An 18,410-nucleotide genomic window follows, 5' to 3' on the forward strand; every position below is an offset into this window, starting at 1 on the left:
AGGAGGGAGGAAGGGAGGAAGAAAGAAAGAAAGAAAGAAAGAAGGAAGGAAGAAAGAAAGAAAGAGGAAGGAAGGAAGGGAGAGAGAGAGAAAGGAAGGAAGGAAGGGAGGGAGGAAGAAAGAGAAAGGAAGAAAGGGAGAAAAAAGGGGGAGGGAGGAAAGAAAAAGGGAAGGGAGGGAAGGGAAGGGAAGGAAGGAAACTATCCTAGGTATTGTGGATGGAGGGAATATTATACAGGAGATTGCTTGCAAAGGTGTTGGAAGGGCTGAATGAAGAAAGAAGGGGCATGAAGAACAAAGAGGATGCAGGATGGATACCCAAGGATCAGAGACTGCTAGTGCCCCTGGGTGGACACCTGGAGCTTGCATCTGCTGATGCACTGTCGGAGAGCTGCAGCTATTGGTCTGGAACCCTGTAAAGATGCTGCCTTAGCCTGGGCATCTGGAGACAGGAATCACCCCATCCCCCACTGTTTTTGCAACTGTTGCCAACAACTTCCAGAAGCAGGAAGCTTCTCTCCTTCCTCTGCCTTCTAATCTCCAACCATTGCCTCCTAAGGGCTGATATTAACAGAAAGCCAGTTCCAGGAAGCCAAGCAACTGCAGCCAGCTCACTCCCAGACCCGGCATCACACAGCAGAGGATAGAAAGGCAACAGCATGGGAGGCTCAAGACAATGCCTAAGTAACCAAATCAGCGTCAGAATAAAAAACCACTTCAGGCATTCTTTAAAGAGAAACCAGAGCTTGTCCTGGAAGCGAGAGGGAATGGAGCCTGGCAGATCTCTCTGCTCCAGTGGGACTAACACAAACCATAGAAAACACCTTTCTCGTTCACATGTCTCGTGGCAGCCATCACGATGCTGTCGCTAGTAAAGAGAGACTTTTCTATCAAGCTCTGATGCTGTATGGAGCCCTTAGGTGATCAGTTTAGAAGACACAGAATTGAAAACGTGGTCTTAACCCTCAAGGAGTTCACAGTCTGGTTGGAGGAACACCCAAGACCCTCCTCATCTCATGCCTGCTTGCCACTAGAGCCACATTCTAGCCTCTGCCCCTCAAGCCAAGACATGCCGTCCTGAACCGTTCCCTGCCAGCCACCAAATGGCACATCCTGTTGCCTCTGGCAACTCACTCCCCAGCCCCACCCCACCGTCCTCTTTGGCTAGCTAACATTCTTCAAGATTCAGCTTGATGCCACCTCCCAGGAAGCCTTCCCTTTCCCGCAAGACTGGGAGAGGGACGCATGGTACTCTGTTCCTACTCCTACCAGTGGATTTATCACACTGTAGCATCGCCCTGAGTTTCCAAGCTGGTGTTAGTTAGAGGAAGGGCAAGCTTCAGTGCCTCTCAGTCTTTGGAGTGGTTGGGTCAGATCTGGGGCAGCTGGAACCTTCCAGCTACAAGCAGGCTGGGGGCCCATGATGAATATCGTTTTCTCTGTGTTTTACTTGGTGAAAAGAAAAGCTGGGCAGCACCGATATAATCGTCTGCTGACTTATCTGCCTCATTCGCTCAGCTGTTACACTGTTTGAGGTCAGGGACCACCTTATTCATCACTGTATGGTAGGCACGTGGGAGCCACTGCAGCATTCTTTGACAGAATGAAGGAGGACTCTGTGGAAGAGGACACACTTTCTCTGAGCCTTGAAGAACGGGTGTAGGATTTGGGCAGATGTAGGGGGGAAGGAAATAAGCATTACAAGAGAAGGAGGAGTGCACACACAAAGAGCGCAGTGCACCAGCATTCATGGCACCTGGGCAGGAGGAGTAAACAGAGGCATCATGGGAAACAAGGCAGGTTATGAAAACTGTACCCGGTCTCAGGCTTTGGTAAGAGGGAAACACTGAAGATTGCTGGATAAGAAAGCAACACTGTAACAAAAATCCTCAAGGCTAGAGGTGTCCTCAGGTCACTGACCCCTGCTAGAAAGTTGCTGTGGTATTTTTACCTGAGTGAAAAAACAATGTGTCTTATGACCATCCAACAAATAGTTGCAGGGCTGCTACTGTATGCCCCATCTACACACCTCCACTGGAGGCTTTTTGTAAATATTTGCTCATTGCTTTGGTTTTGCTTCCTACTGTAAATTTCACACTGGCCTAGGATCAAAATCACAAAGCTTAAGACAAGATGAAGGAGGGAAAGGGTAGGCAGTTCTCTTCCATCAATGGACATTCTAATTAGTGTCTCAGATACAACTGAAAATGCCCTATCGCTTCAGAAACGAACAGGAGTGAGAGCTGAGGTGAATCTTCAGGGAAAAGAATCTTCCAGAACTCTGAACGCTCCATTCAATAGCCTTGCTCAAGTCAGCTTCTATGGAAAGCGTTTGGGAAGGTAGAAATGGTACAAGAAATCAAGAACATCCTCTGAATAGAAAATCTTGGTGCGCGGAATTGTCAGTAAAACCTTCCAAGACAATCTCCACAGAATGCTTTGTAAAATTAACTTTGTCAAAATTCTCTAAAATGGGGGCTTCCCTGGTGGTGCAGTGGTTGAGAGTCCGCCTGCCGATGCAGGGGACGCGGGTTCGTGCCCCTGTCCGGGAAGATCCCACATGCCACAGAGCGGCTGGGCCCGTGAGCCATGGCCACTGAGCCTGCGCGTCCGGAGCCTGTGCTCCGCAACGGGAGAGGCCACAACAGTGAGAGGCTCGCGTACTGCAAAAAAAAAAAAAAAAAAAAAAAAATTCTCTAAAACGTTTTTGGACAGCAATATGCTTTGTGAACTTAAAAGTGCTTATTGAGGGGACACATTGTAAGAGTGACCTGCCTCTGTTTTGGCATGGGAAGGCATGTCTTATCCCAGAGGTAAGGGAGAAGTCAGCAAGTTCTTCCCAGGCTAGGGGGCAAGAGAACAATTTTAAAAGAGCTGCAAAAAACCTGAACATGGTTGAGTACAAACACAGAGGCCTCCTTCTAGAGGAACTCAGGTCTTGTGCCAGCTGGGTTCCTGTTCCTTTTTGGGGGACCCCTAGGCCTGGTTCACAGCCTTGAGCCATCTTCCTTTCCCTAGATGTAGACTTCTTTCACCAGCTGAATAGTTGACCCCTCCTTTCATCACTGAGAACCTCCTGTTCTCATTGGTTTTTCTCCTAAAGACACCAGGGTATCTAAAAAGCTTTCACACACCAAACCAGCTAAATGTACTGAGTAATCATTTTCCTATTATTAATCAAGTGATACATAGGTAGACAGATAGAAAATCAAAAGTTCTTTTTCACAACAGTGAGATGTCCTAGCTGTTTTACAGACGATCCCAGGATATAGGGCCCTGACACTTGGACCTGCCGTGTAGGGGTGATTTAAACAGGACTGAGACCAAGGGAACTCATCAGATCTCATCTTTGAAGGTCTTTGAAAAAAGGACATACAGTCTCCTTCAGTGTCAGGACAGAAGCAGAAAGACAGGGGATGGAGTAGGCAGAAGCCCTGAGCAAAAAGGTAGAAGAAGCCAAAAGACAGAAAGTAAAGAGAAGTGAGAGGCTTCCCTGGTGGCTCAGTGGTTGAGAGTCCGCCTGCCAATGCAGGGGACGTGGGTTCGTGCCCCGGTCCGGGAGGATCCCACATGCCGCGGAGCGGCTGGGCCCGTGAGCCATGGCAGCTGAGCCTGCGCATCCGGAGCCTGTGCTCTGCAACCGGTAGAGGCCACGGCGGTGAGAAGCCCGCGTACCAAAAAAAAAAAAAAAAAAGAGAAGTGAGTCCACAAAAGGGTAAGAGCAGCAGGTCGGAGAGGAGCAGAGACTAAGCAGTTGAGTGAGGCCGGGGCTGCAGCTGCCTTTGGGGCTGAGCTGCTGTGGGAGGATAGCAGTGCCCACTACTGGCAAGACAGGGACAGAAATACTTGAACTTGTCCAGGAGGCTGTGGGTTTGTGTTCCTTTTCTTCTCAAAACTTCCCATCACATGACTCAAAGGGTAGAGGAGAGGGGTCAGGAATTTGGGGAAGGCAGCCAGATCTTCAGAAATAGGACTTGATTGTTATTGTTGTTGTTTTTTAATTTTTTGGGCCACACCCTGCGACATGTGGGAATCTTAGTTCCCCAACCAGGGATGGAACCCGTGCCCCCTGCAGTGGAAGTGCAGAGTCTTTACTGCTGGACCACCAGGGAAGTCCCCAGGGCTTTACCTGGGGAAAAGTCCCCAGGTCCTTTTCATGAAGGACCCTGAGCTCTTACAAGATGACATGTGCACATTCAAATGCGAAACCTAAAACATTCTGAAATGTTTTAGGCTTTTTAGACCATCCACAGCGCTTATTATGCACTCCATAATTCCACACCCTGTCACTCATTAGTTGAAAAAGGTATATAGTTATACTTATTTTCAGTTTAAAACTTGAATTTAATACAATTGAGCATGGATTGAAGGGGTAGAGAGACCAAGAAGCCAAGGTGGCTGGAGACCCAAAAAGGTAAAGCTTCCATCAATGTGTGACTTATGCATATACACATCCTAAAACCATCTTAGAGAGGACAAAAATGACCTATTTCTTTTTTTTTTTCTTTTTTTTTTTTTTTTTTTGCGGTACGCGGGCCTCTCACTGTTGTGGGCTCTCCCGTTGTGGAGCACAGGCTCTGGACACGCAGGCTCAGTGGCCATGGCTCACGGGCCTAACCGCTCCGCGGCATGTGGGATCTTCCCGGATCGGGGCACGAACCCGCGTCCCCTGCATCGGCAGGCAGACTCTCAACCACTGCGCCACCAGGGAAGCCCCAAAAATGACCTATTTCTAATAATGATGATCATAATTTCTCTATTCCATTCATTTTCCCCAAACCCAGAACATAAGATCACACAGATAAATCCTCTTGTATTTCAGCATTTATTAGAACTCCCTGTGGGATATTTTTTTTTTAACAGTTTTCTAATTTTCCAACCTGAATCCTATCTCACTGGCCACATTTATGCTGCCATTCAGCAACAACAGAGAGGCAAGGAGGGTGATATTCAGAAGTATTGGGGAGTGGGACCCTGACACTTCTAGCAGGACGTGGCACCGTGGGCTTATAATGAAAAAAATCTAAGAACTGCTCCCCGCTAATGGAAAAATAAATTGGAATTGTATTAGGAAAGTCCCCAAAAGAACTTGCCTCAAATGAGAATTGAGGCTTTATTAGAAAAATCTGATAAAGAGGGGGAAAAAAAATCCTTCCAATCATCTAATGGTCCTTACAATTCATCGTTTCATTGCCTTCCTATAAGGGGACATTACATTTTAGTGTCTTTCAAATGTTATTGTAATTGTGAAAGTACCTTCTGCCCAGCAACCTGAAATAATTTCTCCTTTCAAGTGAAAGCTTCAACCTTGCAGTGAAAGTACATCCCAATTTCTTCATATTCCAAGCATTAGGGGAAAAGTCATCATCTTGGCCTCTGCAGAGAAGAACAAATATTTAGGAAGCTTCTTCCTCATGAATTTTAGCATTTGCCATAGTTCCTATTTGACAACGTATCGTATTTCTTTCCTGTTGGACAAATATTTGCTGAGTGCTTACCATGCTCTGGCACCAAACACCATGTGGCACAGACAATTGAACTCGGCTCTTCAGTCTGTCTGGAGTGAGGGAGTATAGCAGGAAATGAGGTTGCACAGAAAGACTGGGGTTTGGGGTCAGTTGTTTTTTATTTTCTGTAGGGGCAGTGGGTGCCAGGGGATCTGGCACTAGCATAAGGAGTTTGGACTTTATTCAGTAGATAATGTGAAGTCATCGGATGTTTTTGAGAATGGGCGTTCAGAGCTAAGGGTCAGGAGATCCTCCTGGTGGCAGCCAGTACAGTGGGTGGTAGCGGAGGGAGGGTGGGTCCTCCGAGCGAGAGCTGATCAGTTCCAATTTAGGGTTGCTGCAGGGACAGGTGAGAGAAGGAGGGCAAAAGAGGCACTGAGTTTTGTTCTTTTGTTGTTTTGTTTGGCCACGCCGTGTAGCATACAGGATCTTAGTTCCCCGACCAGGGATCGAACCGTGCCCCCTGCCGTGGAAGCACAGAGTCCTAACCACTGGACCGCCAGGGAAGTCCCGAGGCATGGAGATTTTGAGGCCACTGATGGGGCTGATGGCAGCTTTCCAAACCAAAGCAGAGATCACAGGGAAGGAGATGTTTAGGAGGAAAATGACTTCAACTTTGACCCTACTGAAATGGAGCTGTTAAGAGACACAGAGGTGTTGCTCTTTCGCAGGAACGAGACATGGACGTCAGAATTTAAGAGAAAGATCAGGTAACACCAGCAAGATGGAGAGGGATGAGGGGTGAGTAGAAACCACTGGGTTTCCCAGCTAGGTCACTGGCCGCCTTCACCAGGGACATTTCAGGGGAGCAGCATCAGGAAAGGCTCCATGGCCATTTGCCAAGGATGAGTGAGTGGTCAGGAAGTGAAGACAGCTTGGGCTGTGCTATGCAGGGTGGCGTGAAGTCATCCTGGTCAGGATCGCCCCCATCACTGGCCACCTCCTACTCAGCATGCCCTTTTGGATTTACCAGCTTAGTATTCTGAACCATCCCCTAGGCCTCCGCTATTTTTCTATAATTGCAAATAAGAAAGAAATTATAGTAAATATAGCTAGCATTCCCAGAACATTCACACTCTACCAGGCATCCCATGAAGAGATTTATACATATTAACTAATTTAATCCTAACAATGACCCTAAAAGGTTGGGATTCTCATTTTACCTCTTTACACAGGAGGAAACTGAGACAAGAAACATTAAACAAGTTGCCTAAATTCACAAAACGAGGAAGTAGCTGAGCTAGGAGTCAGCCCGGGCAACCTGCAGGTGTCTGTGCCCTTGATCATGTTGCTGCCCTGCCCCAACCACTGCAAAGGTGTTAAAGGAGTCCTAGGAACTTTGCAGAAACTAAACACCATCATAGAAAGCTTTCAAACATTCATTTTATTTGTGGACTGGCTCATTTTAGAGAGTGACACAGCCTAAGTTCAACATCACTTGTTTCAGGGCAAACGGTTATGTAGGCGAGCTGAAAAATCTGCCAATATCATAAGCCCAGTACTGGGGACTCTTGGAGCTAGGAGGGACCCTATCCCCTCTGGTCAAGTGCTTACTTGTACATAAAAAGAAACCACCAGCCAGAGCAACAAAACATCTTGGCCAAGGTTATATCACCAGCTAAAGGCCGACTAAGACTGGAACTCAATATTCTGAGTATTTCCACTGCATCCAAAGGAGCTGGAGTGAGGGAGACAGGGGAGAGGTGTACGGCGAGAGAGGAGGAAGCAGCAGGGCGAGGCTGCACCCCAGAACCCAGCTCAAGGTCAGGGTGAGTGGCACTGACCTGTCCACAGGCTGCAGCCCACCTCAGGCCTTTTTCTGAGTTTGCATGATCCTTTCAGCCATTTGGTCTGACTCATTTTCTTTCTCTCTCCCTAAGCCCCCATCCCAGTCCCACTCCGACCCCCTACCACTGGGTCCCACACTCTACGCCCAGACGAAAGTGTAGATTAGGCCCCTGGCCCAAGAGTGTTTAAAGAATGTCCTTAAATTAGTTAATTGACGATACATACACGCACCCCTGTGTTCATAGCAGAACAATTCACAGTAGCCAGTAGCCAAGACATGGAAGCAACCTAAGTGTCCATCGACTGATGAATGGATAAAGAAGATGTGATACATTTATATAGCGGAACACTACTCAGCCATAAAAAAAGAATGAAATAGGGCTTCCCTGGTGGCACAGTGGTTGAGAGTCCGCCTGCCAATGCAGGGGACACGGGTTCGTGCCCCGGTCCAGGAAGATCCCACATGCCGTGGAGTGGCTGGGCCCGTGAGCCATGGCTGCTGGGCCTGCGCATCCAGAGTCTGTGCTCCACAACGGGAGAGGCCACGGCGGTGAGAAGCCTGCGTACCGCAAAAAATAAATAAATAAATAAAAGAATGAAATAATGCCATTTGCAGCAATGTGGATGGACCTAGAGATTATCATATGAAGTGAAGTAAGCCAGACAAAGACAAATACCATATGATATCACCTATATGTGGAATCTAAAATATGATACAAATGAACTTGTTTACAAAACAGACACAGACTCACAGAGAAGACAAACTGATGGTAACCAAAGGGTAAAGGGGGATATCGATAAATTAGGAGTTTGGGATTGACACATACACACTACTATATGTAAAATAGATAAATAACAAGGACCCACTGTATGGCACAGGGAACTCTATTCAGTATCTTGTAATAAACCATAATGGGAGGGAATATGAAAAACAGTATATATATTGTACACCAAAAACGAACACAACATTGTAAATCAACTCTACCTCAATAAAAAATTAGTTAATTGATCCGTATAAGTGAACAATTAGAGGAGAATCGTGTACAGGAAGAGTACTGATAGTCTGTGGATCTCCCCTTGATCCACTAGGGAAGCAAGAAAATAACCTCAGCAGAACCCTCTAGGATCCTACAGAAAAAAACCCATGGTTGTACCAAAACACATGACTCGAACTATGTAGTGCTGGTCCTGGCCCTTTTTAGGATTTGTCCACTTCTTTTCAACATCGAGGCTCCCAGCGTCTGAGCTGCAGATGGTAACTTTCACCTCCCAACGGCATTTCATCCTGCTGCCAACAGGGATGCAGTAATATGGAAACACTAAATGAGTGTCTCTTGCAAAAACAACTTTCCACCAAAAACTTTACTGTGCAAACACGGCTGTTCCCTAAATGGCCCTACACATAGGCCGAGAAAAAAAAGCACATTTTGCAACATAACGGCCTCTCCCAAAACTGTTACAGCTTTTTGGATGGTGTTAAATCTCCTAAGCAGGAGAGGGAGAAGTTATTACTACCCAAAGATCATCTTTTGCATTCAGCTTAGGGATGCGTTACATTGTGAGGCCACTCTACTCGTATGATTAAATTAAATGACTTAAGGAAAATACAAAACTACCTACTTTTCACACCAAATGTGAATCATTTCCGGCTTAAATTTGAGACTACGCAGAATAGGCCCTTATTTATATGGGTTTGATTTTATGGACACTGGGGTGACCCCAGATAAAAATACTTTTCTTGGTGATTCTCTGCGGCCCAAACATTAGTACTTTGTTATGACTTACCACTCAGTTTAAGGATTTTCCCTTTGTTGATTACCTTGATCATGGTAATCATCCTATAACGTATATATATATATATATATCAAATCATCATGTTATACGTTTTAAGTGTGTACAATTATATCTGTCAGTTATTCCTTCAATACATTTTTTTTTTCAAGTGAATGATCCTGGCAAGGAGACTGCATTACACCAAGACTGACACAGGCCCGTGGACCCAGACAGGCATGGAAACAAGTGACAAGAGCCAGGGTGAGAACATTTCCAGCTCGGTCACAATTTTGAATGACAGCTGATCTCAGCTGCTGATGCAGGGAGGCCAGAGGGAGCGGTGGGGTCCGGGCGAACTGGAGAGCACACAGCTGTCTGAAGGGGAAGCCACTGCACAGCTCCCTGCCAATTGTTGCCTCCTGGTGATGGAAGCCCAGACCCACCTTTTCCCAAGAAACTGAAACTCTGATTCTCATGTTAATTATCCTATTTTAAAAGAGCAGGAGAACCAAACACAACACACTTTCTAGCCATATCTGGCTTATGGACCTTGGCTTCCAACCTCTGGGAAACCCTCTTAGTCATCATTGTGCTAATGTGAACCAATGGGTGTGGCTCTTAGACTTAGTTTGACTCCCAGGGTTTCCATTCAGTATATGCCTTTTTTTTTTAAGGATTATTTATTTTTAAAATTTATTTATTTATTGGCTGTGTTGGGTCTTTGTTGCTGCGCTTGGGGGCTACCCTTCGTTGAGGTGCACAGGCTTCTCACTGCGGTGGCTTCTCTTTGTTGTAGAGCACAGGCTCTAGGCATGCAGGCTTCAGTAGTTGCAGCACGCAGGCTCAGTAGTTGTGGCGCACACGCTTAGTTGCTCCACGGCATGTGAGATCTTACCGGACCAGGGCTCGAACCCGTGTCTCCTGCATTGGCAGGCAGATTCTTAACCACTGCGCCACCAGGGAGGGCCCCAGTACATGTCTTATATATGAATTTGTGGTATATATTTTAATAATGTACATGTTGCATATTAGTATATTATATTAATCTAGTAACTAGGCCACGCCTAGTTATCAGTTATACTTAACTCTTACAAGCCCAGTTTTCACATCTGTAAATTGAACAGGACATGGGCCACCCTGCAGGGATGTGTGTGGATTTACTACACACATTCTTTTCCATTGTATTGAATACTCTGGGGGAAGGTACCTGACACTGGGGCTTCCTAGGTTTGATATTTTGTCAAAACACTTGTCCTTCAAGCCAGAGGAAGGCGGAGGAGAATGGGATCAGAGGACGGGCAGACGTGGGGAAAGTCTGGAGCAGCCACAGGAGGGAACGCTGACAACTGGACACATTTTCTCATCCTCAGCTCTCCTCTTTTCATGACTAGCTGAGCCTCTGTGAATGCTGGTGTCATACAGCATCCTCTCCAGGAGCGTTCAACTTCTAAGACTGGACAAAGGGCGAGGAGAAAGTGCTGCGGCAGGAAGGGGCTAGGGAAGCCACACCTCAGCAGGCAGTGGCCCAGCCAGCGGGGGGTGGCGGCTTCTCCCCCTGCTTTGCAGCCTCAGCAGGTGCAGCCCTCCAGTACCCCTGAAGTTGGCCCTAGTCCGGACCCATCCAGATGCTGTGGCGATCACACTACACTCAGTGTAATAAAAGCAGGTTATAGGGCTTCCCTGGTGGCGCAGTGGTTGAGAGTCCGCCTGCCGATGCAGGGGACGTGGGTTCATGCCCTGGTCCGGGAGGATCCCACATGCCGCGGAGCGGCTGGGCCCGTGAGCCATGGCCGCTGAGCCTGCGCGTCCGGAGCCTGTGCTCTGCAATGGGAGAGGCCACGACAGTGAGAGGCCCGCCTACCGCGCAAAAAAAAAAAAAAAAAAAAAGCAGGTTATAGTCAATGTGGAAAATACAATTCTAACTTTGTAAAAAGAAAGAGCATATATATGTACACAAGTCAGGAAACCAACCTGTGTGGAATATACCAAAATGTGGATGGGAGAGTTCTACTTTTATCTTTGTCCTTGCCAAGTGGACAATTTTTCCCAGGACCCACAAACTCCCAAATCTGACAGGTCTTCCCAGTCTGATTTCTAGACCCTCTGAGCAGCATTCAGCTCTGCCAGGCCCTTGCTGAAACTCCCTCTGCTCTGCTCTGCTCTGCACAGCATGTCACTATTCTGTGCCGCTCCTTGTTTTGAGCCTGCCGCCCCTTCTTTGTTGCCTCTTGGACTTTATGCCTTCCTCCTGCCCTGTCATGTCAAGGGACCCCAGGTCCAGTCCTCAGCCCTCCGCCCCTCCATCCCCCTCCTCCTGTGCGTTCTCCCCCTTTCTACCAGTGCACCCCTCCATCTCCGCTTCTGCCCCCAGCAGACCTCTTGGTGAGCCGGCCCCCTGACTCGGGCTCGCTGGCTGCATCTTCACCTGACTGTCCCCCCAATGCAGACCAGCCAGCACAGAACGAGCCCAGAGTGGGCTCTCAGAACATGTTACAAACTGGTTCCTGTCCTTTTCCCTTCTCAAACCAAGCTCATCACCTTTCTCCAAAATACATCGTCTCCTCCCACACCTCTGTCTGGGCTCTCGCTCCCAGGAGCTGAGGCTGGACTCTCAGACTCAGCCTTTGCTCCGCTCCGTCTCCCCTGCACTTGGACTCAGCTGCCCACTCCTGACCTGTCTGCCTTTCATAAACTGTGCAGGCGTTTTTGTCTCATTTCTCCTGCCTCCTCATTAGGACCAGCCCTGCTGACCTCAGCCTCTGACAAAGTGTTACAGAAACGCCTGCAATCAACTGTAAACATAAAAAGGGGATAACTTCTGGGCTTTGTGAGGGATTGAAACCAAGAACTAGAACCGAAAACCGGGGTGCATCCAGCAATAAGAAGTTAGTCTTTAGCAGCGAGAAGGACTGGGGAGCGGTGGGTGCGTGGGGCGCACCATCTGCTATAAAGGATAAGCTTCAAACTCCTCAGCCTGGCACTCAAACCTGCCCCGGATCTGCAGCTTCCTGTTTACCAACATGAACTCACGATACTTTCCCTCAAAAACACCACGAGCATTCCTGCCTCTCCTTCCTCATACTATTCAGGAAAATATGATTTTAAATCATAAGGTGTGTTAACAAAGAGACAGCAGGCCCAAAATGGAGTCCCTTGTGCTAAACCCCACGTCAGCAAACTGAGACTTACTACCTAACCTAGCTGCAGTCTCACCCCTCCCCCACCGGTGAAATGTAAACTTTAACCAGTCCACCTGGAATTACCTGGTCAGCACTGGTGAGGTAATACCCCCTATAGGCCCTCTGGTTCCCTTAGGAGGGAGACCCTGCCTGAAATAATGCATTCTTTGATAATGATTTCCTTTTTCCTCCCGCCCCCTTTCTACCTTGGAAAACCTTTCCCTTTCCAGAGTTTGACAGAGCTCCTTCCTATTGTCAAATGGGATGCTGCCCGATTTATGAATTATTTAATAAATCCAATTTGATCTTTAAATTTACTCAGTTGAACTACTGTTCTTTAACAGATTTGGTGGCAGTAGCGGGACCAAAGAAGATTTCCCACAGCTTTGGGACAGCGAGAAACACAGGCAAGAAACACATCCCTTCTGGGTTTGCTGTCTCCTCTCGCTGTTTCTGAGGCCGTGGGTAAGCTCCCTCTCACTTCTGAGCTCTGCTCTCTTTGCACTGAGCTCCCCATCTAACTGGCTTTCCAGTGTGGAGCTTAGCAGGTCCAAAGGAGCCGGCAGAGGGTCTCATCCGGGACCCGAGTCCCTAGCCTTGGTTCAGTCTGCAGTTCCCCAGGTGTTTGGAATCCCTTTCCCCAGTTCTAGCCCACATACTGGAGTCTACTGGGTTAGTCCACACTGGGAATTGCTGGTGATGTGCATGGCCTTCTCTTGGCCAGGCTGTAGTAACGTCTCATGGTTACTGCTGGTATGTTAAGGTGCACATATTTGTCTTGTTTTGTGTAGATAAAGGCTATTATTAACAGTGATCTCAGAGGCCAAAAAGCTGCAAAAACTGGTGGGCACAGATCAAACACTTAAAAGCTGTTGGGGAGCTCGACGCCAAACCCAAAGACACCTGTGTTAGGATAAACTGGTCACGGAACAGCTTAGATTGACACCAGGTCACTTGCCAACCTCAAGAAAGTGTGTGTGCAAAACCAGGCACACTGTAAAACACCACACCATCCCCCAACCAGTGGCACATCCCTTTTGGGTATTCGTTTGGCTCCAAATAACCCAAAGACTTAGTTAATGGGATCCTCAAGCATCCCACCTCTGGCACTCCTGCTGATTTTATGTCTAAAAACTATGGCCCCAGGACCTGTAAATAGTTTGCAAAAACGGCTCCAAACTTACTAAAGACAACCTAAAGTTTTGTGTCCTGAGAACTGGGCTTAGTAACTGTCAGGTTGGGGGCCCAGAAATATAGCCGGACAGAAATGTGGGTTGCACCCCATTTGTGGCTAAGGGTCCTACCAAGCTGCTATCAGCTCTCCGGGGAAGTACAACGGCCATCCTGAGGAGCGTTCCAATTAGGTGAGATCATTTAAGAAGTGCATTTGAGGGCTTCCCTGGTGGCGCAGTGGTTGAGAGTCCGCCTGCCGATGCAGGGGACACGGGTTCGTGCCCCGGTCCAGGAGGATCCCACATGCCGCGGAGCGGCTGGGCCCGTGAGCCATGGCCGCTGAGCCTGCGCGTCCGGAGCCTGTGCTCCGCAACAGTGAGAGGCCCGCGTACCACACACACACACACAAAAGTGCATTTGAAAGTAAGGATTTAACTGGTGTGCAAAAGCTTCCAAAAGACTTCAAGATTCCAAAATAGCTTCATCGAAAGATTTGCTGCAAAAGGCTAATGAAAAATTCAAGGCATAAGAGGTACCTAAAATGAAAGACTCTAAGACTGAAGTAACTCCTATTGTTCCCTGCTATCCTTTAGTTTAGCACTCATTCTAGTAATACTGGTCTATACTGCCTTTCCATTGGAAAGAGACTGTTTAAACAGTTACCTTTAAAATAATACCACCCGGGGCTTCTCTGGTGGCGCAGTGGTTGAGAGTCCGCCTGCCGATGCAGGGGACACGGGTTCGTGCCCTGGTCCAGGAAGATCCCACATGCTGCGGAGCGGCTGGACCCGTGAGCCATGGCCGCTGAGCCTGCGCGTCCGGAGCCTGTGCTCCGCAACGGCAGAGGCCACAACAGTGAGAGACCTGCGTACTGCAAAAAAAAAAAAAAAAAACCACCTGAAGTTACATACCATCCTCTTCATCTTTTACTCCTTGGTCAAAGGCCAAATCAAGGGCCATAGTTAAAAAATTTCTTAAAGCCAGGCAGGATCCATAAAAGTTTTTGTAAATGGATTACTTCCTGGGATGAATGGATAGATAAGAAGAAAAGTAAAATAAGATGGGAGGCAGGCCACTGGTTTGACTGAACTCGGAGCCTGATATGGATTTTTGTTTTTAGGCCTTTTTCCCTAAGCTAAAATAAAACAGTGTACCCAGAGGGAAAGAAGCATATTGGGGATAATGTAATTGGATTGGTAGATCATTTATGGTGTCATTTAAGTTACAGTCCAATTCCTTGAGGAATTAGAAGCAACCATCTTGCAATCTCTACAAAACCAGAAATGCAACTCCAGAAGCAATTCACAGCCCACTTATCTTTCCCAGTCCCCAAAACCTCGTCTATTCTCCTCAAAATGCTTGTAGATATTATAAAAGATCAGGATATTAGAAACAAAATTGTCCTGTACTTAAGAAAAAGATGAAAAATGTTAACTATAATTATCCTAGATTTCTGACAATAGACATATATATCCCAAAACCCTGAGGAAAAAGACTTGCATTCTTTCGCTGTTCCTTGAAGTTGTAAATCTTATCATGTCTTTGAAATGTAAACACAGTCCAGTCTCCCCGGAGACTGAAGGAAAAATAAAAAGGGAAAGAGGCATTTTTAAAAATACAAACTGCTATAAAGGCTCCCTTACCACATCCTCCGTAAGATTACTTATCCAGGGCAAATACAAATCTTAAAAGTCTCCTACACAAATAGTAAAAAGCATTAGCCATCTGAGTGGATAAAGTTAACTTATTCCAACTATGATTTATAAGCCAGTGAGTTTTTTATTGTTATACTTGATTCGTGGCTAAAATTTTTGAACGAGAGTTATAAGATCTCTGTGTTTATATGTTTATGATGTACGTTTTAGATATGGTATTTCTCTACTTCTGAATGGTTACTAAAATTACTTTGTAAAAGAGCTCTATTTAATTGGCTTAAACAAACAAGCACCTATATAAATCTACTATTCATAAAAATTTTCAAAAACATAATAGAAACAAATCCAAATATTTTTCAAGTTCACACGATCTAAGATGATTTTCAGTAAATAAAAGCTAGTTTAAATTTGTTAGTTTAATACAGACATGTCTGGAATTATCAGCATTAAGTATAATAATTTTATTCTACCTAGGTTTACTAAAAGTCAAATAAGCTCATGTTATCTCTGTTATAAAATTTGTCAGGAAAAATATGCATAACTTGAAATGATGGCTAACTGCTTTAATGTCTCATGAAATTTTCATGAGTAAGTATGCTTGCTAGGAACAAATAAATAGGCATAGGTAAGATAAAAGTTTTTAGAGGAATTTTTAGAACTCTTTAGCAGTAATTATTTTATATGTCTACTTAAACAGTTTCCCAAATCTCTTGGGTAACTTACACCCTGAAGAGTTTTCCTAAGTTAAATTAAACGATGGAAATTCACTGAATACCTAGATTATTTCCAAGTAAGATAAAGTAATGAAATATTAATTACTGAACACAGGTTTATCCATTTTTGGCTTCCTTTTATAGAAGAATTAAAGACATATGGGTTAATTAGTAAGCATGTTCCATAAAAATTGTACTATGAAGAGACACATATTTGTAGAAACTATAAAAAGTATTTATAAATTTGCCAAGCCACAGAATGCTAAGGTAAAAGTTCACAATTGTTTACTTCTTTATTTTCACTAGAAATTAAGGTTTCTGAGGGTTTAAAAAAATCCAAGGTATGTGGTTAAAGTTACTAGAAATAATAAGGGAAACAACTCTGTATGCAAAGAAAGTAGAACATGTTTTTGGCCAAGAGAAGGTATAAAATATGGAGATGTGTTTTTGTTAAGGAAAATGAAAATAATTTTGTCCTAAAATAAAGCTGGTTATTTCAGAATGGGAAGGAAGAAAATGAAGGAAAAACTATGGACATAGAAAGTTGAGAAGAGAGAGAGGGTGGGGGGCGGAGAGGAAATCCTGCGTGGTCAAGTTGTCTAAAAATTGAATTGCTATTACAAGGGTTTTAAAAATAAACTTTAGTATCAGTAGTGTATTTATATAAAGCTAAAACTTAATTTTCTTTCATTTGCTAAAACGATAAATGTTTCTTGGACCATTCATCGACTCTTGATAAGAGATTATGAAAGGTTTTTCTTCACCTTTTAGGTAGTTTACTTGGAAAACAAAGACCTTGTGTCTTACCAACTGTCTTCATCGGGTCTTTGATTAATTAAGAAAACTGAGTCTTCTCGATATTAAAAGAGCTAAGTTTTGCTCACAACTATATAATTTTCTGCATTTGCCTTTGAAACCTTTTACTGTCTTTTGGGTTAAGTAGCTAATTAAGTGTTGTTTCATAATGATCTGTGATCCTATTTAGCCAAAAGTCCAAATCTGTTTTTATAATTTTGACAAAACTCCCCAAATTCAAATTCTAAATGAAGTCTTTTTTGACCTGGAGGTAATCTGGGGATTTTCCACATGGACCCTGGAACATCTCCAAAGATTTGTTCTCTCCTTTTATAAAAAGAAAGATACTAAACCGATGAGGCTTATTTTATTTGTTAAATTACACGGGAAGCACTGTCAAGTGAGTGACGCTGAACATTCTTGGATTATATCTGTGTGAATATGTGTTATTAATATAAGCATTCCGGAAATTATATGAAACTCCTAAAATTCTGATATGTCCTGGTATAATGCTATCAGTCATAATTCTAGATATTCTCTTAAAATGTTGTGTGCCACAGAAATAACAAAATTTCCTTATCAATTCCATTATAATGAACGTTCATCAAATCTTTAACAATGGTCATTTTTAAAAAGTCTTTTGTCATTTTCAAAGATCTATTGTTTTACTCTGATGCAAAAGGGTTCCTGCAAAAGCGCTTCATCTTCAAGGAGATTCGTGGAAAGGACTTTTGACAACTACAGGTTTCTCATAAATTTAAGATCATAAAACTGAACTGGGTAAGAATTTCTGGAACTAATAGACAGACTGGATTCAAGCAGAACAAAAATTGACAACATGGAATCGAATGAATTGAGGAGGATGAGTATAATTTTTATGACCTTTTGTTTTAAAACATTGCTGGTTCCTTAATGTTGAAGGAAACGTTTTCTCTCAAGCTGTCTATGACTTACAACAATTTGATAAAATATACCTTTGTAAGCAAACAACAATTTGATAAAATATACCTTCGTAAGCAAAGATGAAACACTTTGCTTTCTCCCTCCCTGATCCCTTCAGAATTTGGAAGCTCTTAAGTATCCTTTTCATGGCAACACAGTTAGTTATCTGCATAAATCAATAAAAATTATTCTCCTTGTAACAGGACACAATTGGAAACGTTGGCTATATTACCAAGGCTTCTACTGCATTGTCATATTTGAGAAAAATACACATAGATATGACCAGATAGCTTTAAGGAACTAAGATTGACCTTATGGAGCCAACAGGATGCCTTGGAAAAATCGACCTATACGTTGCTTACAAGGTTCCAGCAAAGCAGTCTTAAAGAGAACTTATATGGCCAATAAACTATTCCTGCCACACTTATGTAAATACTCAGGCCAAGTTTAATGCAAACAAACAAATTAGTTTTACCATGACTATCTTTGATAAAGAAATGGGAATAATTGTAGAGGGAAAAATTATGTTTGCACCTTTGTCTACATTAGACTCTAGGCCTGTTAATTGTCTTTGAAGTTTTGTTATATAGCTGTACATTGGACTGGATCCTAAATTATACTTTCTTCAAATATCTAGCTAGGACTCTCCAAACTAACTTTTCTAATCTTCTCCCACTCTTCTGATTTGGAATCAGTAAGAACAAAGATGGCCTTTGACTTTCCTTGGAAGAGACTATACCAGGTCCGCCTCATCCCCAGATGGCAGCCAAACTTCAGGGATTTGAACCCTAGATACACATCTTACAGCCGAAGAAGGCTCCACCTGACATCTGTCTTGTGCTGACCCTGGAGACCTCCAAATCACATTGATGAGGAAGAGAAGCA

This window comes from Phocoena sinus, chromosome 13 (assembly GCF_008692025.1).
Source record: "Phocoena sinus isolate mPhoSin1 chromosome 13, mPhoSin1.pri, whole genome shotgun sequence".
In the NCBI taxonomy this organism is placed as follows: domain Eukaryota; kingdom Metazoa; phylum Chordata; class Mammalia; order Artiodactyla; family Phocoenidae; genus Phocoena; species Phocoena sinus.